Source organism: Lathyrus oleraceus, chromosome 7 (assembly GCF_024323335.1).
Source record: "Lathyrus oleraceus cultivar Zhongwan6 chromosome 7, CAAS_Psat_ZW6_1.0, whole genome shotgun sequence".
Classification (NCBI taxonomy): domain Eukaryota; kingdom Viridiplantae; phylum Streptophyta; class Magnoliopsida; order Fabales; family Fabaceae; genus Lathyrus; species Lathyrus oleraceus.
The window spans coordinates 91883493-91911239 of record NC_066585.1 but is presented as its reverse complement, the minus strand read 5'-3'; positions in this window follow the sequence as shown (position 1 = coordinate 91911239).

The following is a 27747-nucleotide window of genomic DNA, read 5'->3' as shown; positions in this document are numbered from 1 at the left end:
TTCTTTCGCATTGCCACTCGGGCCAGCAGAAGCAGGAGTTCTCAACGTAGAGGAGGGCTTAGCAACAAGTGCCGGATTCGGAGCGCTCACAGCATTCCCAATCGGGCGTTCAACAAAATCAGCACCAACACTTCCTCGGGCATCAGCTTGAGGCTTCAACGGAGCCGAAAAAACATGACCGCTACGGGTCAAACCGCTGACGTCGGCAATATTAACAACAGATGAAGAGGGCAAGGATACCTATTTCCCATTTTCCATTGCTACAGCATTATAGCGATAGGGGACCGCCTTCTCAGAAGAGTACGGTACAGGGCCGGCTGGCTTGATGGTCAGAGCAGGAGAAACCTTCTGCTTGCTACCATCATACTTGATGACAACAGGCTCAGGTATCCGGAATACCAGAGAAATTACATTGACTTCAACAGCATCTTCATCAACGTTTCTATTTTAAAGGATCTCAATGACTCCTTCATCAAGCATTTCCTGGACATCCTTGCGCACCTGGCGACACCCTCTCTGATTAACAGAACAAACTCGACATCTATCGTGGTCATGCTCATAATGGCTATAGTCACACAGCAAACGATGCATCTCAACCAGCGATTGTCGGATATGACTGACATATTTAACTTTGTACTTGCCAGGACAGCCCTGGACCATATTGACAGATTTCCCATGCTCGGGCAATGGGTTCTTCTTCACATTCGGACCTACGTCCTCGAAAAACAAAATCCCACTTCTCACAAGGTCTTGCACCTTGTTCTTTAAGGGATAACAATTCTCCACGTCATGTCCGGGAGCACCGGAATGATATACGCAGTGAAGCTCAGGCTTGTACCACCACTGGGGGTTAGCAGGTACAGCGGGAGGGTCTCGTGGAGTAATTAATTTTCTATCAATCAGAGATGGATAGAGTTTAGCGTAAGTCATCGGAATGGGATCAAAGGTGACCCTCTTCCTCTCGTAGCTGGTGCTGGCATTGTTGTTATTGTTTCGAGGTTGGTAGGTCTGTTGTTGTGGACGTTGCTGTTGTTGCTGATATTGCTGAGATTGTGGTTGTTGATAATGTTGAGCTTCCCTGAAAACAGGTGCTATATGAGCCACCTGATGCTGGTTGTTGACTGGGTGGGCAATCTTCCTCTTCACAGAGAGTCTTCTCTTGACATGGGAAGACACATCATGTGCCTCTCCCTCCTTCTTCTTTGCAAAGCTTCCATATCTCTTTGCTAAAGAGCCTCCATCTCGAGTCAAACGTCCTTCACGGACCCCCTCCTCCAGTCTCATTCCCATATTCACCATTTCGGTGAAGTCTGAGGGAGCACTGGCTATCATTCTCTCATAGTAAAATAAACTCAAGGTCTTCAAAAAGATCTTGGTCATTTCTTTCTCCTCAAGGGGTGGCACTATCTGAGCTGCCAACTCGCGCCACCTCTGGGCGTATTCTTTGAAAGTCTCTTTCTCTCTCTGGGACATTGCCCTCAACTGGTCCCTATCAGGAGCCATGTCCATATTGTATTTATATTGTTTGACGAAGGCCTCGCCAAGATCGTTGAAAGAGCGGATGTTCAAACTTTCCAGACCCATGTACCACCGGAGAACGGCATCGGACAGACTGTCCTGGAAATAGTGGATGAGCAATTGGTCATTATTAGTCTGCGTCGATATCTTACGAGCATACATCACAAGATGGCTGAGAGGGCATGTGTTTCCCTTATACTTCTCAAAGTCAGGTACTTTGAATTTAATAGGGATCTTCACATTGAGCACAAGGTACAACTCAGCAGCACTCTTACCAAAGAGGTCCTTTCCCCTCAAGGTCTTCAGTTCCTTGCGAAGCTCAAGGAATTGATCTTTCATGTCATCCATCTTCTCATAAACGTCTGAGCCCTCAGATGGCTCAGAATGGTAGATGGTATCTTCAACTCTTGGTAATGTGTGCACAATGGGAGGTGGCACTGAAAGGACCGGGCTAGATGCCGGCAAAGAAGCAAGAGTATGAGCAAAACCCTCTGGCATGAAATTGGCGGGCATTCCCCAAGGGAACCCGGCTGGCATAGATGGCGCAAAGTGGGTTGTTGCAGCAGGCACAGTAGAAGTCGTAATCTCATAAGTGACCGTCCTCTGGGGAGGAGTTGAGGGTGTTGGAGAAGACTGGCTCTGAGCGGCCAAGAATTACTCCATCAGGGCAGTCAATCTGGCTACTTCTTCTTTCAGCTCGCGGTTCTCTTGTTCCAAATGATCCATCAGTCTCGAAGAGTTGGCTCTGGTGTAGTACCGGTGAGTCAGCTTGTCTTCAAAATAAATGAAGAACACAGAGTTAGACCATAGGACAAGAAGCCGGGAACAAAACCTGCTTATGCACATGATGCATGCAATGCTTGTGCATATGATTTATTTTTTATATCAGAGGAACTTTAGAGTTCTATTTGCAAATTTTGGGAAATATTACACTTTTATCATATATGGAAACATCTCATAATATCTGGAAAATATTTTTTTTTACACCAAAGAAGTACAACATTGATAACCAAATATAAGAGAAAAGGAAAATAATCATCCTATGGATCCCTAGAAACAATCATCTAAAGCTCGGGACACAGGAAGATAAGATGCATGAAGCCTCTTCACCTCCTCCTCATAGGCTGCCTCCATATTTGCCTTTTCCTTGGCGAGCCGATCATACTTCCTCTTCCAAAACTTGGAAGACTGAGGAAGTAGAGAAGTCCATGCATCATTAGGATCATCAATAACCTGATGCTCAAGAAACTCAATCAAAGCATCCTTCTCCTTGATCTGCTGAAGCAACTCTTCTCGTTCACGAATCCAAGCACGTGAACGGTCTTCATCTCTCAACTCCTCTACTCCTTGGTCAGGGAGGGTTGAAGGCCCAACCATAACCAAAGGTGTAGGTCTCAGATACTCGTAAGGCATGAGGTACTCAGAAGCTCTCCTCCTAACCCAAGCAGTGTAAGACTCCAAAGCAACACAGTTCTTTGGACCTAGCTTCTTCCTTCCTTTCCTATGAATCTTGCGCCAAGCATGGACCATCCTATCTTTCAAGCCTTGGGGATCTTTACCCTCCTGAAAGAATACACCCTCTAACAGAATGTTATTGGGTTTATCCTTTAGGGGGAACCCAAGCTGACGACGTGCCAAAACGAGGTTGTAGCTAATCCCACCACATGTACCAAGAAGAGGTACATTGGAGAATTCACCACAAGAGTCGATAATCTGCACACCATCATACACGCAGTTGTACCAAGAGATATCATCATTAGTGAGAGACATAAGTCTCGTGGACCACCGTAGACATCCTTTGTTCTCCTTGACGGCGACCGTCTACGGTAAGTGAGAAATAAACCACTTGTACAACAGAGGCAAACAACACACAATGGCACCACCGCCTTTTGCGTTCCTCATATGCAAAGAGAAGTAAGTGTCACCCAACAGAGTCGGAACGGGATTAAGAGTAGAGAAAATCCTAATAGCGTTCACATCCACAAACTTGTCGATGTTGGGGAATAACATTAACCCATAGATGAGAAGTACAAATATGGCCTTAAAGGCGTCCTCACTCATGGCCTTCTCATATACAGTGGCTTGAGCAATGAGGAACTCAGAAGGGAGACCTTGAATTCCACCTTTGGTAGTCATATGAGCACCAACCAGAGATTCATCTATATGCAACATATCAGCGATCTCCTGAGAAGTAGGAATACTCTCCAAGCCACTGAACAGTAAGTGGTCTAGAATAGGTATGCCCACAAGATAGGCGTACTCCTCAAGCGTGGCCAAAAGCTGAAAATCCGGAAATGTGAAGAAATGGTACAAAGGATCATAAAACTGCACCAATACACTCATCAATCCTTCGTCCACCTGAGTAGTCAGAAGAGAAAGAAGCTTCCCAAAACGAGCTTTGAAACCCAAAGGATCTAATACTTAAGATGTTAATTTTCTTAGCTCTTTCAAGTCTGGTTGTCTGAAACTGTACTTCTTTGTATTCCTTCTTTGTCTTTCCATGTCTGAAAATTTCCAAATAGACCTCTTAAGTTCCTTGAAGATTTTCTTATTATTTTGATGATATGGATGCAAATGGGTGCATGAATGCATGAATGCAACAATCACACTCAAGGATCAAGCAAAGCACACCAAACAAAGGTCATGGGATGGATCATACTATCCTTAATATCAATCATCCATTTTGGTGGATTATGGTTTACACCTTATCAACACTCAAGTTCCATTGATATTAAGGATACATGAATGAATCAACCACGAATCAAGGGTTTGTTGCAAGTCACGAGCATGGAGTTTCGGTTAAGAACCACCCAAAGGGAGTGTACTAGGGTTTAACCTGCCAAACATGTTCTACAAGAGGTTCCCATAGTCATCATCCCATCTTTCGGATATTATCAGAGAAACGACTACTCGTATCCCAAAAATATTCTCAAGAGAGACTCTTATGAGTGTAGTATCGCGTAATAATCGTATCAAATCTTACACTTGAACGACTTTCGCACTACATCCTAAGAATAGGCCAAGAGGGGCTTGGTAAACTAAGGTCCTTGGCTTCTAAGGTCTATATTGGAAAGAGTAATGTCTAACCACAACTACTTATGTGACATTATTGATCCCAACATGACCTCCACCAAGTGAATGGGCTTGCAAGTCAACTTGCTAAGGAATAACTCCACACAAGTCAACAAGACTATGTCATTCTCCTATCCTAAGTGCACTCGAGTTCAGGTATATAACTCATCTCACAAAGATCACCAAGCATACAAGGAATTAATATTCAAGCAATTCAATCATTACATACAATACAGTAATCCCAAATTGCACAAAAATATGTCACAAAACAATATACAATACAATACAACAAATATGAAAAGTAGGCAAAACCCACTAGGCAATTCTCCCTAGCAGAGTCGCCACTTTTCTATAGCGGGGTATTCGTTACCATTAGAGATATTGATTAAATCTAAGGTAAACCATACAAGTCGAGTCGCCACCGCACTTCTATTTATCCAAAGGAATGGTTAGAAAGCGAACAAAAACCTAAAAGTTTTATCAAATCAAAAACTAGTAAAAATGTCAGAGATCGGGGTAAGGGGGTTGGTTATGCAATGGAAAAGTTTTAAGCACCCAAAACATCCTAGGTACTCCTAGGGAGCCCTTTTCACATTTGTTGTAAGGTTGGTATTTTGTGAAAATTTATTTGTGCAAACATGATTGAAGAGATGAGAAGAGAATATACAAGTTTATTTATATTTTGTGTTTGGATGGATAAACACATTGCCTACGTACCATCTTAAAAAAGATTAGGATCAAAACCTCGTAGTTCGGGGTAAAAATCTCAAAATGAGTTGGTGGATTGGTTAGTCCAAAAGCCTTAAGGTCTTTTGTTATCCAAGGGAGAAAACTCAACCTAAAACCACAAATCCATCATGTGAGGATAGCTTCAACATGCTAGTGAGGGGTTAACCCTATAATAAGCATGGAAGACTCATTGTCCATCACTAAGGATATATGTGAGTATTACATCTACCTCAAGGATAACTCAAACCTAATAGCTAAAGGTTATGAAAGGTTTTGATTAAGGGAGTGACCATTGAAACCACAAAAGTATTTGAATGAGTTATATTTACCCATGAAAAGTATTTACAAAATATGGTCAAAGTTGATTTAAAAGTTCAATTCAAAATAAGTGTTATGAAAAGAAAATTTGAAAATCAAAAGCATAAGGCTTAGGTTTCTAATGTTTGAAAACAAATGTTAAATGTTTGCACAAAAGTTTGGCTTGGGTTATAGTGGAGGGAAAAAGAAGAATGGCTAAAGTCCTAATCATACAAGAGGTAAGGGATAAGAGAACAAGACCACAAATGGAGTTCCTCTCTTGAGATCATAGTGATGATCCAAGTAGCTCCCATCCTTTGGAATATGCAAGCAAGACAAACAAACATTCAAGCAATCAAGCACACAATCATAACAAGCTCCTAGGAATCTTCCAATGGCTTTTAGATCTCTCTTTCTTAGAGGCTCATGGTAATGGTTCCTCAATTAGGCTCAATGTTGGAATCCCTAGCACAAGAACACGCACATTAAAAAGTTCTATCAAACAAATCAAGAATGAACAAACAAGAGTTTAGAAATTGGTCATTTCAAAGTTCTCTTCAACATTTATAGCATTCTAAAGGCCCAATGCCTAGTTGCTCTTTGACTTTTATAGAACTCTAAAGGCTCAATGCCTAGTTGCTCTTTGACTCCTCATTTTGCATAGGAAAGTCCTAAAGTCTAAGTCCATTTTGTCCATTTCCTTGCATTTGGTCCACAACAATCAAAACAAAACACAAACACAATAATATATACACAATTATGTGCTCAAGTGAGCAAAAGGCAAATTGCATTAACATAAACATGTGCTCAAATGAGCAAAGGAAAAAGCAAATGAATAATATGTACAAGAATAGTAAATTGTATAAAAGTAAAGAACAAGAATTAAATGTTAATAGTTAATGTTAGTAGTTAGTGTGCCATAAGGCAAATTTAGCGTTATGTTAAGCAATCGTAATTGGACTTATGTAGAAGTCACAACTATCTGAGGCCGGTAAATAATAATGTAGGCAACAACACAAGTTAGAAGTCTTGATTAGTGAACCAAGTTCCAACAACTTTCCATGCCAAAAAAGAAGATGAGAAATGATCTTGTATGGGTTTAAATTCTTTACATGATTTAGGAAGCAATCTATCCTTAATGCAAAGCCATTCACTTGATCATTTGATCAAGATGAATTAGATTTGAATCAAGGAAGATTAAACCTCCCTAATCAATGCTAACTTATCAACCTTTAACTCATTGATCCAAAAGTAAAGAAGAAGAAGAAGAAGATGAATGATGGAGATGAAGAATTAAAGTGCATGAAATGAAATGGAATGTACCAATCTATTAAGAGTTTACCAAAGACATTGAGGATCATGGTCAAACAATCAAAAACAGAAGTGGGATGAAGATTGGAAGTCAAGAAATAAACAAAATATTTTTGGCATTTTTAATATTTGAAAATAAACTTGAATTAAAATATTAAAGAAAGGTCAAACTTCAAATTCACTTCAAATCAACTTTGAAAAGTCCAAGTGAATTATCCCAAGTTCAACAAGGTCAAACAAAGTTTGACAAAAAAATTCAGCATTTTTAAAAGTCAGAAACTATTTTTAATCAATTAAAAATGAATAAAAAATAACCTAATTGAACTAAAATCTCAAATAAATCTCAAATAAATTAAAAAATTGATGAGAATATTTTATAGATCCATCATCATTCAAAGAGGTTAGGAAAATATTTTTGCATTTTTTGAATATCAAAAACTATTTAAAAAGAATTAAAAATAACCAGAAAAGAGAAAATTCACAAAAAATATCAAATGATAAAATAAAAAATATTAAAAATTATTTTTAAAAACTAGAGTTAAAAAGAGAAATAATGCAATTGGTCCCATATTTTTTGGAATTAAAATGAAAGAGTTATGAATTTTTGAAGTTAAATGAAATAAAAGAAATAAAATAGAAATTATAAAAATCAGAAAAAACCACAGCGCTTGGATGGAACCTCATTAATTGACGTGTCCAATCTGATGTTCATGAAGCGCGCGCGTACCAAAAGCTCAAGTCAATGCAACCACACACTGAATTAAAATAAGTCATATCATTGGAGGGTGGAGATTAGATCTGGGAATCAAATCCAAGGGCCCATATTCAACCTGGCAAACGGACGGTGGTGTACACCACCGTCTTCTCCGGGGAGCTTTTATTTTCCGGCCAAAGTTGCAGGTCATAAAATCTCAACCAAAGGGGACGATCCTCATATCATTGGAAAGCTGGGGTGATGTACATCACCCCTGTACCATCTATTTTCACTCTAGATCTCCATGGTAAGAGAAATCAGAGGTTGAAAAATATGGTGTTCAACTGGAACTTAATGGATTTGTGAAATTAAAAGCACAGTCAAGTTGCCTCTGATGAGAGGACTACAGCCAAGCAAAAGGACACAAGAAACAAGCTATAAATGAAGAGTTTCGAAGCAAATAAGTTCTGATATCCACCTTTGAAATGCAGATCTTGAGAGCACGATTCTCCTCAACTAATGCTTGCAGTAGGATCTAGTGATGAAGATGAAGCAAGGCCAAGGAATTGTAGGTCTGAAAATCAACCAAGGTAGTTGAAATTCAGATCTGAACTTTTAAGAAGAAAGTGAAAATTCCTTTGAATGTGGTTATGGATTTCAATCTTGCAGCATTTCAGGCGCCTTCAGGTTGCCAATTGAATGAAATGGTGCTTCTATTTATAGATGGAAATGCAAGGCAAGGGTGATCAAACTCATGTGCATGAAGTTGGGTCCTCCATGCATGGGCCTGATCAGGCGCATGTGAGGCCCAAACTCAATTGCATTTGCATGCTGATGATCAAACAAATTGAAATGGACGTGCAGTTTGCAAGGCATTGGCTTGTGCATGGAAATTTAACTTGAAATGCATAATTGGTCACGAAACTTCACCTCTTCGAAAATGCCACTTGAAAAATTGAAACATAGGCATGTGGGTAATGGTTGGAAAGGTATTGACATGAGGAACAAATGTTATGTTGAACAAAAACTCATTTGGATTGTGGAAATTTAGGAAAACAGATCCTGAAGTTCAATGCACAAAATATGCCTTTGAGAAATTTGTCAAAATGAACCAACTTCAAGCCCTTCTGTTTTGATGATGCAAGCTTCATATGGAAACACCTCCAACATCAACGTTGTAGATATTTTCAAGAAAATCAATTTGGAGTTAAAGTTTACATAATTTGGATTTTTTATGAAGAAGTTATGGGCACTTGAAGTTGGATTTTTTTACATTTCAATGCATTTGGCCCAAAGTGACCTATAATGTTTTGCATTATCACATGTATTTATTTTGAGATTTTGAAATTTTGTTCAACATAACATTTTAAGTAGACACAATAATCTTTCCAATTCATTTGGTTCCACCTAAAAATCATAAAAAATTAATGAGTTATGTTCTTGGGAAGTTGACCCAAAATTAGGGTTTCAGTCAAAATGACTTATAATGTCCTAGAATGGATGATGACCTTCCAAGCTTCAAATCCAATTTTGATGAACATGAAAGTTGTTCATATTGTCCTTAATAACATTTTTACTCTTGGGATAATCTCCATTTGACCAACACATAAAACGTTAGGTCTCAGTGCATTTCAAAATAGCCAGATGAATTGACTGATGAACTTCTCAAGTCCACAACCCATATCTTGATGAATTGATGATTGAGGACACTCAAATAAGTTCAAATATGCATGAAATGATGAATTAAAGAACTTCCCTTGATTGTTTTTGACAATGGGATGGGGTTGCTTCATGAGCAAGGCACACTTGGTACACAGATGAATTAGGGTTTCCTTGGGACACAACCTCAAACCCTTTGACTTGATTTGATCAAAATGATGAATTGAGATACTAGGGAGACATATTTGATGGATGAGAGCTTTGGGAATCATTGCTTTCATCTTCTTATGGCCATATCATTGCACAAAGGATCACCTAGAAGCTTTTAGATCTTGTGACTGCTCAAGCTACAAACAAAAGATGTTAGTGACATATTTTTGTGCTTTTGGTTAGTAAATAAAAATGAGAAAAGCAATGATATACAATTCAAGCATGCTTGGTGATCTCAAACCACTCACAAGGGGTGCCACCCAAAGGGAAGAAGCCAAGATGCTCATGATCCTTGAGGCTTGGCAAATGCAATGTTATGATGCCATGAGGGATCTTAGGGCCAAAATTGGGGTCTTACAATCCAAGATACTTCCCATTCGAACCAATAAATGGAAGCGCAAATGACGCGCATTATAGTTTTTTTGGTATCCCATAACCTCCTTGACACCCTCAGAGTGGATGGACAAAAGAAAATCAAGGAGTAGCCATTGAGGATGACTTTACCATTAACCAGGTCCCACGAAATTCACCACAAGAGAACATGGTAAATCAGGGGACGGGAGTGGAACCACCTAGGGTTGAAGCCTCTAGGGATGAACAATAAATCCCAAAGGAAAGGGAGCCCAGGGTAGTAATGGTAAATAGGCACCAAGATGTTGACGAACACGTACAGCGAATTCGACACGATGATACGGCAGCAGATAATAATCTGGCAACCATGGTTAAAAGTACCATGATGCGAAATAGGGTAGATGTTGGCCTCCACAGGCCGATTATACATCACCTTTATCTGAGTACGTTCTGCAGTTAGAATTACCCGCTAGGTGGAGGGTCCCTAAATTCACATAGTTTTCTAGGGATACTAGTGAGTCCACTATAGAACACGTGGCCAGATACCTCATAGAGGCAGGGGAAATTACAAATAATTAGAGTCTTAGGATAAAATATTTCCCAAGTTCCCTTATGAAGAACGCCTTTACGTGGTTCACCACATTACCAGCGAATTCCATTGATACTTTAACTCGTTTGGAAAGACTGTTCCATGAGAAATTTTACATGGGACAGTCGAAGATAAGTCTGAAAGAATTGGTCAGTATCAAACAAAAGTTTACTGAGTCAATAGATGAATAACTGAATAGGTTTCGCCTTCTTAAGGCAAGATGTTTTACGCAAGTGCCTGGGCATGAGTTGGTTGAAATAGTCGCTGGTGGCCTTGACTATTCTATTAGAAAAAATTTAGATACCCAATACCTGAGAGATATGGCCCAATTGGCTGATAGAGTTCGACAGGTGAAACGTTTGAAGGCTGAGAAAGCCAGAGGAAAAAAAAACAATAGGAAGGATAGAATAGCCTATGTAGAATTAGGTAACGACGAACCTGAAATGTTTGGGGAACGGGTAGATTTCAACGAAGGTGACATCTACCTTGTTGAACTAAAGGAAGGACCACTGTATTCCTGCAAAGTCCTAACCCCATCAAGTGGGAAGAATCCAGTCGAACTAGATAAGGATGCTAGGTTCCCTAAGAAGATTTATACCTTCGACGTCATTAAATGTGACGAAATCTTCGATTTACTTGTTAAAGATGGTCAGATGACAGTGCCTTTTGGTGCTAAAATTCCCCCTCTAGAACAAATAAAAAAGAGGGGTTTTTGTAAGCATCATAATTTTTTGGGCCATAAAACGTCACAATGTTTTCTTTTCAGGGACCTTGTGCAAAGTGCTATAAGGGACGGAAGGCTCCAGTTTGGGGACAAATCGAAGGCTCCAATGAGGATTGATGTTGACCCTCTTCAGATCACTAATGCATATTACACTAAACCATCCATGGTCAATATGGTGGAAATATCTGAAGATTCTAGAGAGAAGGCTAACATGGTCGAAGTTTCTGATGACTTTAAACAGGAAGCTGCTAGAGGGGTCAATGAGGATCCCTATCAAATGTTCCCAGTAGAAACTGTTGAGAGTTTCGTCAGAGAGGTCACTGAGGATCTCAATAAGGGAACTGTTGTCAGTTTCACAACAAACGAGACCACTGAAGGTTTCATACACATAGACATGACTGAGGCCACTGAGGGCCTTAGAGTTAAGCTGCAAGAGTTAGACGTTATCGAGGATGTCAACATGGGAGTTAACATGGTCGAATTAACCCAAAAGACCGCTGAAATGGAGGTAGATGAAGAAAGCCTCCAACAGGAAGAATACAACAAAATGGCATACCCCAAACAGGAGGAAGGCCTGGTCGAATTCCTCCATAGGTTCTAGAAGAAAAGGTCAGAAGTTATGTTGTGCCCAAGGTGCAATTCGGTTTTCGATAGGAAAGTTGCGGAGAACCTCGAGGGGGTTCGACTGACCAAGAAGGGGAGAAATTGGAGGGACCCCAGAAATAGCCAAGCATCTAACGGCAGATGGGATCCCAGAAGGGGAAACCAAAAGGGGCTACCTCTTCAGGCGAACAGGCCTTCAACCTATAGGCTTACTGCTGAAGCCCCTAGGGGTACTTGGACGAAACTAGCCGGAGGGAGACGACAAGGCCATCAAAAATGGAAAAAATTCAATGTCAAAAGAGGGTCCTCAATGGCCTGCCGAAAAGAGTTTCATGCGTCAAAACAAGTGGCCTATCGTTCCGAGAATTACAAAGGAAAAACCCAATATCCCGATCCCAGAGGAGAAGGCAACAATGGCAAAGAAAAGCCGAAAGAGAAGCTGCAGAACAGGAAAAGCCTGAATCCAGTAGCAACATTCCGCTGAAGCAGGAAAAGAAAGAGGAAAAGAATTTGGTCGAGAGGAAGTTGTTTTCTCCTTAAGAGAAGGTGTCTGCGGTAAAGTCTGATCATGACGAAGACATGATGACATACGACTTCGATTCTAATTCAGACGCTTCTCTGGACATTGCATGCAATATGGTATTTGTCCTTCCCAGAGAATATGACCAAGTCATGGAGGTGGAAGAGCCAAAAGATATAGCCGAAATGGAGATGGCGAGACACAAGCATGTGTGTTATTACATCATGAACAATGGTTGTATGGAGGAGCAAAACACTTTCTTCGAAAGTCCAGATGAGTCGATGAAAATCCATCTAAAACCTCTGTTTATCAGAGGCAAAGTAGGAAATGTGGGGGTAAATAAGATTCTCGTTGATGGTGGAGCAGCAGTGAACTTGATGTTGCATTACATGCTAAAAAGGTTCGGTAAGGATGACACCGACACAAAGCCCCACAACACAGTTCTCTCGAACTATGAAGGGAAAGTCGAAACTATAATGGGGGTGATACAAGTTGACCTCACTGTCGGCACAATAATCAGGCCGACAATGTTCATGGTGATAGCATCAAAAGCCAACTATAATTTGTTGATAGGTAGAGAATGGATTCATGGCATAGGTGTAGTCCCTTCTTCGATGCACCAGAGGGTCACCATCTGGCGAAGCGATAGGATTGTAGAAAATATAGAAGTAGACCAAATATTTGTCATGGCCGAAGTTAATCATGTGGACAGGAGCAACTTCGACAGGAACCTGGCCCACTTAGCGCCTTGCAGTCCAACAGGTTTCGACCTTTCACCTGCGGACAATGCATTTTGCTCCCTTCATCTGCACCCAACTTACAAGTTTCAATAGGATAGAGAAGTGGTCGACAAAGAGAAATTCGGCTATGGAGGTACCGAAGGTATCCAATCCATGGGTTGGGGAAGTGAATTTTGTGATGATGTCTAATCTAAAGAGATTAAAAAGGATTTCGGCTTATGTAGAGAAAATAAATTGAAAGCGGCATTAGAGGTCGAAGTTAAATACATGGTTGTCAAAGCCAAAAAGATAGAAATGCACTTGGATAGTCCTGGTAAGGACTTCGATCCAGAACCACCTGATAAGGTTCAGATGAAGTGCAAGGCCAAAGGCTTGATGCCATCTATGATGAAGAGCCTTTAGGTTTCGAAAAGGATCCGCTGGCAAATAACACGAAGATGCTAGCACATAATCCCTTGGAAGAAATTGGCTTAGGGACAGGGGGAATCAAAAGGCCCACATATGTAAGTGCCAACATCAGCCCAAGACTCAGGATCGAAGTGATCAAGTTGTTGAAGGAGTACAAAGACTGTTTCGCATGGGATTACGATGAAATGCCTGGTTTGAGCAGAGATCTGGTCGAACTGAAGTTGCCAATAAAGCCTGGGAAGAAGCCTATGAAGCAGACCCGGAGGAGATTTACACCTGAAGTTCTATCGAAGATCAAAGAAGAGGTCGAGAGGCTTCTCAGATGCAATTTCATCTACACTACCAGGTATGTCGAATGGATTGCTAATATTGTATCGGTTATTAAAAAGAACGGTACTTTGAGGGTTTGCATTAACATCAGAGATTTGAATGCTGCAACCCTAAAAGATGAGTATCCAATATTTATGGCGGAAATGCTAGTAGATTCTGCTGCGGGATACGAATATCTTAGTATGCTCTACGAACATTCTGGATATAACTAGATTTTCATTGCTGACGAAGATGTGCCAAAGACAGCATTTCGATGCCCCTAAGCATTAGCCACCTACGAATGGGTAGTAATGCCTTTTGGCCTAAAAAACGCTAGGGCAACTTATCATCGGGCAATGAATTCCATTTTTCATGATTTCATCAAAACGTTTATGCAAATCTACATAGATGATATTGTGGTTAAGTCCGTTTTAGCAAAGAATCATATAGACCATCTTCGACAATCATTCGACAGAATGAGGAAACATGGTATAAAAATGAATCCTCTAAAGTGTGTTTTATGTGTGCAGGTAGGGGATTTCTTAGGCTTCGTGGTCCACAAGAAAGGGATCAAAATTAATCAGAATAAGACCAAGGCCATTATGGAGGAGAAAACGCCATCAACAAAGAAGGAATTGCAGTCGTTGCTAGGCAAGATCAACTTCTTAAGGAGGTTTATATCGAACTTAAGTGGTAAGACTCAAGCCTTCTCACCTCTACTTCGACTCAAGCAAGAAAGATTTGAATGGGGGCAAGTACAACAAGAGGATTTTGACTGGATCAAAGACTACCTTGTGCATCCTCTGATTCAGTCACCTCCTTGTAGGAATAGAAGTATGAGATTGTACATAGATGCATCTGATGTAACTTTAGGGAGCATGTTGGCTCTAGAGGATGATAACAGTGTCGAAAGGGCCATTTACTACCTTAGTATAGTTCTAAATGACACAAAAACCATATATAGTATAGTCAAAAAATTATGCCTATGTATATATTTCTCTTGTACAAAACTAAAGCATTATATAAAGCTAGTTGATGTGTACGTTTCGTCTCATTTCGATGTTATTAAGCATATGTTATCTAAACTTATCTTACATAGTCGAATTGGTAAATGGGCATTGGCTTTGACTGAGTATTCTTTAACGTATATGCCTTTAAAGGTTGTTAAGGGATAAGTGGTAGCAAACTTTATAGTCGACCACTCCATAGTACAAAACTCCTTAAACTATCTAGAGTTTAAGCCTTGGAAGTTGTACTTCGATGGTTCTACTCATAAGGATGGAACGGGTGTGGGAATATTAATTATTTCTCCTAGAAAAATTCCAACAAAATTCAAGTATAAGGTCGAATGCCTTTGTTCGAACAATGAGGTTGAGTATGAGGCTCTGATAGTCGGCCTTGAGATCTTGTTGGAATTGGGGGGCAACTCGAGTCGAAATAATGGGAGACTCAGAATTAGTAATAAAACAAATCACAAAGGAGTACAAATGTGTTAAAGAAAATCTAATTCTGTACTTTGTGATAGATAGTAGACTCTTACGTAAGTTTGAAGTGGTAAACATTCGACATATACCTCGACTTCAAAATTAAGAGGCCAATGACTTAGCTCAGATTGCCTCTGGATATAAAATTTCAAAAGAGAAATTACAAGATGTGATCGAGGTTAGAGGAAGAGTAGTGTCGACTAGACTCTCCCCTATTAGACGGTGTGGCTAGTGATCGAGAGGGGGGTGAATAGATCACCTCTTTTAAAGTTAACGGATTTAAAATTTTATCAGAGTTATTGAAACTTAGCGGAAAATTTTTGTCCTGAATCGACTTCCGTCTATTCTGAACCGTTACTAGAAAACCGGACACGCGAATTTAATGTTGGATTTGAATTAGAATGACAAAGATAATCAACACCAGAATCTAATTAAATTGAATGCACTTATTACTAGATCCTATTTCCAATGGAAGAAACACAGCAAACAGTTTTGTCAAACAGTTGGTGTGTATGCGCTTTGTGATGAACAATGGTGGACTTTATTTAACGAAGTTTTCTTGCCACTATTGTATCGCGAAGAACACAGCCACAACACACTAACTGAAATTGCAAAACTATTGAAAACGTAAAGAGAGATAAGGAGAGAATACGATACGCAGAGATTTGGTAAGGAAGTTCCCCACGTCGTCCTCGCGTGTGGGTACGTCTCCCTCTCAATTTCAAATGAAATTGAGAACTGTATTTATCAATAATGTCGAATTCGTTGATACAAGGTTACAATACAAAGACAGAATTCTAAATCCCAATAACTTCTTCTTGTATGAAACCTCCACTTGATCTAAGCTCGATCAAGAATTTCCTGCAAGAAATTGCAAACAATTCACCGGTTCCACGACCTGTTTGCGAAATCACCCGATTTCCAAACCCTACGCTGCGGCTGAATCTGTTCTGCAAACGTGACTAACAAACCCTCAAGAACACTCCAGTTCTTGAAGGACAAACCAGTAGGTTTTTCCTCGAAACCCCCTTCAACCTTCAACTCAGCTAGATCCTTGATCGTTCCACTGAACACCTCAGCTAGACCCTTGATCGTACCATTGAATGTTATCTCGTTGATCCTTTAATCCGAAGAACAAGAATGATTATGTGTTGATGTTCTTGAAGAAAAGTGATTGAGAAGATGAAGAAGATGAAGTATCTTTCAGGTTTCTATATGCTCCAAAACAATTGCTGCTACACTACTTTGATCTTGTGTTCAACTGTTTTTCTCTTCTGAATTCGTACTTTTGCACTGCTGTCAAAATACTTCTTATATAGAAAGAACAGAAGCTGTTAGTTGGTAAAACAGACTCATGTATTGATACATGATGTTATGCATCGATTCATACTGTAACTTTGAATATTTTTAGAGGGTTAATGAAGGCATGTATCGATGCAAGGCTCGTATGTATCGATACATAGAGCATTTCAACTAAGCTTGTATCGATACAAGATGCGTGTGGATCGATCCATAGAGCATTTTGCTTGTCCATGTATCGATACATGACTCGTATGGATCGATGCATGCTGAAGCCAAAGTGTTTTGTGGTTTACAACATATTTCATGGATCGATGCATAAGATCATGTATTGATCCATACTGATACAAAATAGTTTTTATGAGTTCTTTTAATAGATGTATCACTGTGGATCTTTATGTATAGACATGAGACAATAGTATGAGATAAAAACACAATTGAATCATGCAAAATGATGCACATGCCAACAATTGGTCAATGATCACACAATTTGCTATCATTCAAAACTTATTCAAGGTAAGGACTTTGCTCACAAACTCCCCCTTTTTGATGATGGCAAATTTTTGGCAAGATGTGTGATACTCCCCCTGAGTTTGTGCATTTCTGTCAGCTGTGTCAACATCTGCTTTCTCCCCCTTTGTCAACATCAAAAAGAAGAACCAGTTTCATCAAGGCAATATGTGAGTAGCAAGACACAGCAAAATTGATAATAAAGCTAACAATCACAGAGAAGGAAGCTTAAAAGTAACGAGTCACTCACAAAGAATGACAAATAGGGGTAAGGACACCAAAGGCGGAAAGTAAACAGAAAGTAATAGGCATTTTACTAGTAGAAGATGTTTAAGATAAACAGAAACCAAAACATATAAAGTACAACTAAATCGAAAAAAAAAAACAAAACTTAAGCAATATGCAATGAAATGTAGTGAGATGAAATGGGGATGGTTCAATGTGGATTATAGCCACCACATGACTCCTCGTCATCTCTATCAGGATCTCTGAAGCTAGGCGGAGGTGGAGGAGGAGGCATTTCATCTGGATTATGGCCCATGAATGTGTAGTGCCGCAATCGGTTCTGAACTTCAACACTTCTGAATCTGTCCATAATGCCCGGATTGGCACGGCAGTCGTCCATAAAACCAGACATTTCATTGTAGAAGACTTGGTGCCACTTCACCAAGTCCGTGTGCCAGGAGTGTTGGTTATGATACATCCGTGTGTGATCGTCATGCCATTCACGATGCTCCTTATGCCACTCACTTTGTTGTACATGCCAGGATCGTGCCTCGTCATGACGTTCTTTGTTGGCAAGCTCCATCTGTTGAAGCATTTGAGTGAGATGTGCAGTGGATGTTGAGGATGAAGTTTTGTGACAGGATGTGATAAAAGTGGTTGATGTGTCGATCCATGAGAGAGAAAAATGCATTTAATCCAAGTAGCAGACAGTATGTATCGATGCATATTGCCATGGATCGATCCATGTCATGAATTTTCGTTTGTAAAGGATCTATGTATCGATACACACGATGGTTGGATCGATGCATACTGAACCCATTTTGAAATATTTGTAATCCTGAGGACATGAATCGATGCATACATGTTTTGGATCGATGCATACTGATGCTAAACTACAATTTAATTAATTTTTATGCAATATGCTCAAGTATGATTCACAAATCAGATTTTAATGTTCAAACAATATATGCAAAGATATTTACATAAACGATAGTAAGAAATTTATTGTAACATACACAATTACATAGTTCGAGATGAGATATAGAAAGGAGTGATATTACCTCTTTTGGTGTAACCTTGAGAGGAATAAGTGAAATCTAAAGCAAGTCTCATCAACCAAGGTGAGGCATAATATAAATAAAATCAACCAAGCTTAAGACAACAATGGAGATAGATCTAATATCCCTAATTCGCGACGAATGTTGAAGAATGGTTCCGTTGCCAAAGGTTTAGTGAAAATATCAGCAAGCTGATTTTTAGAATCAACATGCTCAAATACAACGTCTTCTTTTTCAACATGATCGCGAAGAAAGTGATGTCTAATCTCTATATGTTTAGTGCGAGAGTGTAAAACAGAATTTTTAGTAAGGTTTATGGCACTAGTGTTGTCACATTTTATTGGAATACGTTTGAGTTGAATGTTAAAGTCTTGTAGTTGTTGTTTTAGCCACAAAATCTGAGCGCAATAACTACCGGCTGCAACGTATTCAGCCTCTGCAGTTGACAAAGCCACAGATACCTGCTTTTTGCTATGCCAACTTACCAAGGAGTTTGAAAACAGGTGACACATACCACTCGTGCTTTTCCTATCTGATTTGCAGCCAGCAAAATCAGAATCGGAGTAACCTACTAAACTACAATCACTTCCTTTGGAGTACCAAAGCCCATATTTAGATGTTCCATGAAGGTATCTAAATATACGCTTAACCGCTTTTAGGTGTGATTCCTTAGGATTTGATTGATACCGTGCACACATACAAACACTAAACATGATGTCAGGTCTAGAAGCAGAAAGATACAGAAGAGATCCAATCATACCTCTGAACTTTTTGACATCTACACTCTTACCATGCTCATCTTTATCTAAGTTCCCGTTGGTAGGCATAGGGGTGTCAATTGATTTTGAGTCATTCATTCCAAAGCGCTTGAGTAGTTCTTTGCAGTATTTTATTTGACATACTGTTGTACCCTCATCAAGTTGTTTTATCTGCAGTCCTAGGAAGTAGTTCAACTCCCCCATGAGACTCATCTCAAATTCACCTTGCATAACCTTAGAAAATTCTTCGACCAAGTGTATGTTAGTTGAACCAAAAATTATATCGTCTACATAAACTTGAACTAAAAGGATGTGTTTTCCTTTGTGCTTAATAAAGAGAGTATTATCCACTTTACCTCTTGAATATCCATGATCAATTAGAAATTTGCTAAGCCTTTCATACCAAACCCGAGGGGCTGGTTTAAGACCATACAAAGCTCGTTTTAATTTGTAAACATGATCTGGATTTTCAGCATTCTCAAAACCAGGAGGTTGTGAAACATATACCTCTTCATTTATGACACCATTTAGAAACGCACTCTTTACGTCCATTTGGTAAAGCTTAAAATCATTAGAACACGCATAGGCAAGCAAGAGACGTATAGCTTCAAGGCGAGCAACTGGAGCATAAGTTTCCTCATAATCTATGCCCTCCTCTTGGTTATACCCTTGTGCTACTAAACGTGCCTTGTTCCTAGTTATCACTCCGCTTTCATCAAGCTGACAAGTTCCCAAACGTCATTTCTTTTAAATTGATTAAGCTCTTCTTGCATGGCCATTAGCCAAAATTCATCAATCAAGGCCTCTTTGGCATTTTTAGGTTCTACTTGGGAGACAAAAGCGAAGTGAGAACAAAAATTACTTATCTTAGAACGAGTCATTACTCCCTTTGAAATATCTCCCAAGATGTTGTCGATAGGATGGTCTTTTAAGGATTTCCAAGCTGGTGGAAGGTCGTTCACTTCAGTTGTCCTTTCTTCCTCATCTTCTTCATGACTAGTATCTTCATCCTTCTCATGGGCAGCTGTTCTAGACTGATCAGTTTCCGTAGCAGCTTCCTTGAGTATGTCTTCTGTAGATACACCTGCGTCATCAAAAGAAATACCTTTTCCGACATTTTTCGGATAAGACTCATCAAAAGAAACATGGACAGATTCTTCAACAGTAAGTAAACGCTTATTGTACACTCTATATGCTTTACTTGATTTTGAGTATCCAAGAAAGATACCTTCATCTGCTTTTGCATCAAACTTCCCAATATTTTCCTTACCATTATTCAAAACAAAACATTTACATCCGAACACGTGTAGATGTGACAAGTTTGGCTTTCTTCCTTTTAAAAGCTCATAAGGGGTTTTATTTAAAATGGGACGGATTAAGATCTTGTTTAAAACATAACAAGCTGTGCTAACTGCATCAACCCAAAAGTATTTTGGTAATCCACCCTCATTTAGCACTGTTCTTGCCAGCTCCTCTAAAACACGATTTTTACGCTCCACAACGCCATTTTGTTGTGGAGTTCGAGGAGCTGAAAAGTTATGCTCAATACCATACTTGTCACAGTACTTATCAAAGTGATAGTTTTGAAATTCACCACCATGATCGCTACGGATGGTAACTATTTTGGAATTCATTTTGTTTTGGGACAGATTTGCAAAATTCTTGAAGGCAGAAAAAGTTTCATCTTTGCTATGAAGGAATATAGTCCAAGTAAATCTAAAATAGTCGTCAACAATTACAAAACCATAATAATTTCCACCTAAGCTCTTTGTCCTAGAAGGTCCAAAGAGATCCATATGGAGAAGCTCAAGGGGTCGAGAAGTTGAAATTATATTTTTTGATTTAAAGGAGACCCTTGTTTGCTTTCCCATTTGGCACGCGTCACATAGGTGGTCTTTTGAAAATTTTATTTTTGGAAGACCGACTACTAGATCCTTAGATACAACCTTATTAAGCAAATCGAAATTAACATGTGCTAAACGTCTATGCCAAAGCCAAGAATCATCATTCAAGGTAACTAGACATTTAGTACTTGTTAAAGATACATCAAAAAGGTCAAGCATATAGATGTTGTTTACTCTTACACCCTTAAACACAACGTTCTGTTCAGCATGTTCAATTATGCAGCAAGTTTTGTGAAGGAAACTTTATAGCCCATGTCACATAATTGACTTATGCTTAACAAATTGTGTTTAAGTCCCCCTACTAGATGGACATTAGAAATAGTAGTGGTGGAGGGATTACCTACACTACCTTTGCCGAGTATAGCTCCTTTGTTATTGTCTCCATAAGTGACATATCCTTTCTTCTTTGCCTTGAAGTCTATAAAAAGCGATATGTCACCGGTCATGTGCCTTGAGCAACCGCTGTCAAGAAACCACCTTCTATCTACGGAAGCAAGGCACTCATCCTACAATATCAAAAGAGAGAAGTTGGTACCCAATTTTCATTGGGTCCAAGTGGGTAAGTGCTAACATGGTTGCCTTTTGGCTTCCATTGATAAATACCTTTAGGGACAAGAAATCTCCTAAACTTGCATTTCTCAATGGTATGGCCAGCACGACAACAATAATGACATAAACCATGATGATGTGGTTGTTTATTCTTGTTCATTAAATCCTTTGGAATGAAAGAGTATTTTGCATATGGTGGATTTAACGACTTCTTAAACAACCTAGAGTCAACGGCATAAGTAACCTTAGGTTGTAACGCTTTTTCTAATTTGACCTTGAGAGTGTTTACCTCTTTTTGCCAAATATGACAAGCGTCACAGTACCTAACTTTACTACATCCATCAATGTCAATATCTTTTGAATTTTCGGCAATACTAGCTTTTAACGCTTCTAAATCATTTTCAGCTTTGTATACTTTACCTTCCAAAAATGAAAAAATTTGTTTATCGGAAGATAGTCTTTTAAAAGCATCTACAACTTTGTTATGCAGTTTTTCAAAAGCTATTTTCAGTTCGGAAAAAGACATAGAAGAGAAATTATTGTAATAGGATTGTTTTACCTTTTTGTCATTGCTTTTCTTCTTGTGGTAGGACGGATTTTTGGTGTGAGCCATAAGGCACAGATTTGCGGTTTCATCACTATCACTTGAGCTTTGTGTGCTTGATGAGTCACTATCACTTTCCCATGCAATGTAAGCTCTTATTTGTTTGTTGTACCCTTTTGGTGAGGCTTTTCTTTGATCCTTATATTTCATAGGACAGTCTGTTTTGTAATGTCCAGATTTACCGCAATTAAAACAAGATCCTCTTCCTCTACTTTTCTTATTCTCTTCCTGTTTCGCCTCTGTAGATTGTCTTCGAAACTTCATGAGGTTTTTGTCGGAATGCTTGACTCCATTCTTTCGAATGAATCTATTATATCTCCTTACAAACAGTCTCATTTCCTCATCATCCGAATCTTTGTCACTACTAGAATCATTTTCACTTTGCTCTTTTCGTGAGGACTTAGAGCTAGAGGCCACAAGAGTTATTGGCTTCTTCTCTCCCTCTTTGTCTCTTTTCTTCTCCTTTTCCTTCTTAGTTTTGTTCTCATATTTTTCAAGACTTTCCAATGCTTGCTGATGTTCTTCCAGCTTTCCAAACAGTGTTGTAATCGTAAGTCTCGTTAGATCGTTGGCTTCCTTAATTGCTGTTACTTTAGGTTGTCATTCCCTGCTAAGACACCTGAGAATTTTATTAGTAGCAATTTCATTGGAAACAGGTTTTCCAAGTGCATTCAACCTATTAGTGAGATGAGTGAATCTCTTTTGCATGTCGGAGATAGATTCTCCTTGTTTCATGCGAAAGAGCTCAAACTCTTGATTTAGTGTGTTAATGCGGGACTGTTTACTTCAGTAGTACCCTCATGGGCAAATTCTAAAGCATCCCATATTTCTTTAGCTGTCGTGCAATGAGATACTCGATAATACTCATCAACACCAAGTGCTGAAATTAGCATATTTCGAGCTTTCCAATCACACGACCACTTTTTCTCATCTTTCTCATTCCAATCAGCTTCTGGTTTAGGAACCATGGCGCCAGCCGCATTTGTCATAGTAATTTGAAAAGGACCATCTTCAATGGCAGCCCATACTAGCCTATCCACAGAATTTATATGAACTCGCATGCAGTCTTTCCAGTAGCCGTAATTTTCACCGTTGAAAATAGGCGCTCTATTATACGCCCCCTTTGGTTCAGAATCCATACTGTTACAGGCAGCCACAGAGCACCAGCAACCGGCGCTCTGATACCACTTGTTAGACGGTGTGGCTAGTGATCGAGAGGGGGGGTGAATAGATCACCTCTTTTAAAGTTAACGGATTTAAAATTTTATCAGATTTATTGAAACTTAGCGGAAATTTTTTGTCCTGAATCGACTTCCGTCTATTCTGAACCGCTACTAGAAAACCGGACACGCGAATTTAATGTTGGATTTGAATTAGAATGACAAAGATAATCAACACCAGAATCTAATTAAATTGAATGCACTTATTACTAGATCCTATTTCCAATGGAAGAAACACAGCAAACAGTTTTGTCAAACAGTTGGTGTGTATGCGCTTTGTGATGAACAATGGTGGACTTTATTTAACGAAGTTTTCTTGCCACTATTGTATCGCGAAGAACACAGCCACAACACACTAACTGAAATTGCAAAACTATTGAAAACGTAAAGAGAGATAAGGAGAGAATACGATACGCAGAGATTTGGTAAGGAAGTTCCCCACGTCGTCCTCGCGTGTGGGTACGTCTCCCTCTCAATTTCAAATGAAATTGAGAACTGTATTTATCAATAATGCCGAATTCGTTGATACAAGGTTACAATACAAAGACAGAATTCTAAATCCCAAGAACTTCTTCTTGTATGAAACCTCCACTTGATCTAAGCTCGATCAAGAATTTCCTGCAAGAAATTGCAAACAATTCACCGGTTCCACGACCTGTTTGCGAAATCACCCGATTTCCAAACCCTACGCTGCGGCTGAATCTGTTCTGGAAACGTGACTAACAAACCCTCAAGAACACTCCAGTTCTTGAAGGACAAACCAGTAGGTTTTTCCTCGAAACCCCCTTCAACCTTCAACTCAGCTAGATCCTTGATCGTTCCACTGAACACCTCAGCTAGACCCTTGATCGTACCACTGAACGTTATCTCGTTGATCCTTTAATCCGAAGAACAAGAATGATTATGTGTTGATGTTCTTGAAGAAAAGTGATTGAGAAGATGAAGAAGATGAAGTATCTTTCAGGTTTCTATATGCTCCAAAACAATTGCTGCTACACTACTTTGATCTTGTGTTCAACTGTTTTTCTCTTCTGAATTCGTACTTTTGCACTGCTGTCAAAATACTTCTTATATAGAAAGAACAGAAGTTGCTAGTTGGTAAAACAGACTCATGTATTGATACATGATGTTATGCATCGATTCATACTGTAACTTTGAATATTTTTAGAGGGTTAATGAAGGCATGTATCGATGCAAGGCTCGTATGTATCGATACATAGAGCATTTCAACTAAGCTTGTATCGATACAAGATGCGTGTGGATCGATCCATAGAGCATTTTGCCTATCCATGTATCGATACATGACTCGTATGGATCGATGCATGCTGAAGTAAAAGTGTTTTGTGGTTTACAACATATTTCATGGATCGATGCATAAGATCATGTATTGATCCATACTGATACAAAATAGTTTTTATGAGTTCTTTTAATAGATGTATCACTGTGGATCTTTATGTATAGACATGAGACAATAGTATGAGATAAAAACACAATTGAATCATGCAAAATGATGCACATGCCAACAATTGGTCAATGATCACACAATTTGCTATCATTCAAAACTTATTCAAGGTAAGGACTTTGCTCACATCCCCGTCATATTTGGAGGAAACAAAGCTAGGATATTCTGACGAAGAGAATTTCGAGATTCTGGTAATGGATTATTTGGTAGATGAAGATTGGAGAAAGCCAACAGTAGAATATTTAGAAAGTCCAACATCATATACTAAACGAAAAGTCAGGTATCGAGCTTTAAGCTACATTCTTATGGGAAACGAATTGTTCAAGAAGACACCTCAAGGAGTCTTACTTAAATGCCTTAGTGAATCTGAGGCATACATGGCCCTCTCTAGTGTCCATAGTGGGGCATGTGAGGCACATCAAGTGGGTCATAAGATGAAATGGCTATTATTTAGACGAGGAATGTATTGGCCTACCATGCTTAAGAATTGTATGGAATTCGTTAAAGGGTGTCAAGAGTACCAAGTGCATGTTGGCATACAACATGTCCCTGCAAGCGAACTTCACTCCATTGTGAAACCTTGGCCTTTTAGAGGTTGGGCGTTGGACCTAGTTGGAGAAATTCGACCAACGTCATCTAAAAGTCAAAGCTACATTCTAGTGGGTATAGATTATTTCACCAAGTGGATTGAAGTTATACCTTTGACGAATGTCGACCAAGAGACTGTAATCAAATTCATTCATAAGCATATTTTCTATAGGTTTAGAATCCTAGAAGTTATTACAACGGATCAAGGATCAGTTTTTACTGGTCGAAAAGTCCAGGAGTTTGCTAAGGAAATGGGGTTCAAATTACTAACGTCTACACGGTATTACGCTCGGGCTAATGGTTAGGTCGAAGCAGCAAATAAGGTAGTAATTGGGTTAATTAAAAAGCATGTGGGAAAAAAGTCAAGGAATTGGCATAAGACATTAGACCATATTTTATGGGCATGTCAAACCTCCCCTAAAGAGGCTACAAATACTACACCTTTCCAGTTAACATATGGTCATGATGTTGTTTTGCTAGTCGAAATCTACTTATAATCAACAATAATTCATAGGCACCATAAAATTCCATCTGAGTCTTATTGAAACATGATGTTGGATGAATTAGTTGATTTAGACGAAGAAAGATTAAGTGCCTTAGAATTATTAAAAAGACAGAAAAAGAGAGTAGAAAAGTCTTATAACAAAAGGGTCAAAGTTAAATTATTTTCAACTGGAGATTTAGTGTGGAAAGTGATTTTACCCATGGATAGGAAAGATAGAACATTTGGAAAATAATCCCCTAAGTGGGAAGGCCCTTTTCAAGTTACTCGAGTTTTTTCAAATGGTACATATGAAATCGAAGAGTTAGTTGAAGATTGAAGACTCTTAAGAATAAATGGGAAGTATTTGAAGAAATATAAGTCTGCATTTCAGGAGATAAAAATAGAGAAAGAATAATTTATATAAAAAAGTCAAAGCCAAAATGGTAAAATTAACGTCAACCAGATTGCCAAAATGGTCAAGTCATTACATAAATAGCCACGAAGGGCTTTAAAAATCATCACATTGGAATTAAACTGAGACAAACACTTCGAATAAATTCAACCAATTCAAAAGGGGAGAGATTCTTTCATTTTCTGGTACTTCCATTTTTGAAGCTATAAGCGATGTTCCCTACCAGATTTGTAAGAAGTAAGAGTGTCAATCTCCTCCCCCAATTTTTGGGCCCTTTCCACATGTTGCGGGATAATTTGAACTTCTTTCGCCAACACATATTCGTTCATCTTTAGGAGTTCCTCTTTACGCTCTTTAGCCCTGACAATTTTGGTTTGCAACTCTTTGATTCATTGTTCCCAAGCTTTTATGTTCTTGTCACAAGCTTCAATTTCCTTCTTAATCTTCTCAAAAGCTTTCTCCAACTCAGCGCTTTTCACAATGGATTCAGAGACTGCTTTCCATTCTGTTGTCTGAGTTTCTGATTTGATTTGAATTTTGTTGGAAGCTTCCCTTTCTTCGACTAAGGTCAGCAACAACACAATCAATCTGCAACCCTAAATCCATAACCAAATCTGCGGCTTCTGAGGAGGCATGTACGACACTGGTTTATTTTAGAAGATCTTTGATCCTGCAGGAGGCAAAGGTGTCACTTTCTAAAAGTTGGATTAAGTCAATGTCAAAGGCTTTCTCTTTAAGTTTCTGGAGCACTTCACTACCAGACTAGCTTGCAGTTGGACCTCCTGACATTGTCGAAGTGTTGGGACTTTTCTCTGACGAGCTACCTTTGACACTAATAATGGCCTTCAAATATTCCAATGGATTGCTTCGTTTTAGCACTTCTAACTCTGCAGGAGATAGGGCAATGGCAGTGTCTGTCGAAGGCCTTGTGGCTTTGTTGGCAGTATCAGCTTTTGAGTTGGTCTTGGGTTGCTCCGGTGTTTGTTGATCCTCTTGGACATTTCTTTCTTCATATCCAACATCGTTTCGATTCTCATCTTCGTCCTCTAGGGGTTCTATGTCGAAGTTAAAAATAGATTGATCATTTTCTTCTTCGTTATCAGGTTCACCCATATCTTGGTTAGTTTCGGGTGAACCGTCCTCAGATTCTTCTTCAGGAATTTCCCCAGTGTCTTGCATTTCTGCATCTTTTTCCACTAGGGCATCTTCATCTTGCTCATCCTCAGGTTCAGAGCCACTAGTGTGGGAATGTTAGGTGATGATTTTTGGTGGAGAGTTTTCATGTCTTTATGCAGCAGGATTGTTCACTTTGCCCATATACCCTTTGTCAGAATCAGGAGGAGTTGTGGGGTGATAAGTGGAAGCCACGCTGCTTTCAGGCTGAATTGTAACGATGATCGGTGTGACTGTTAAACATCCGGGACTTCCTGTAGCAGCCTGGAAATAAGACAAAGAT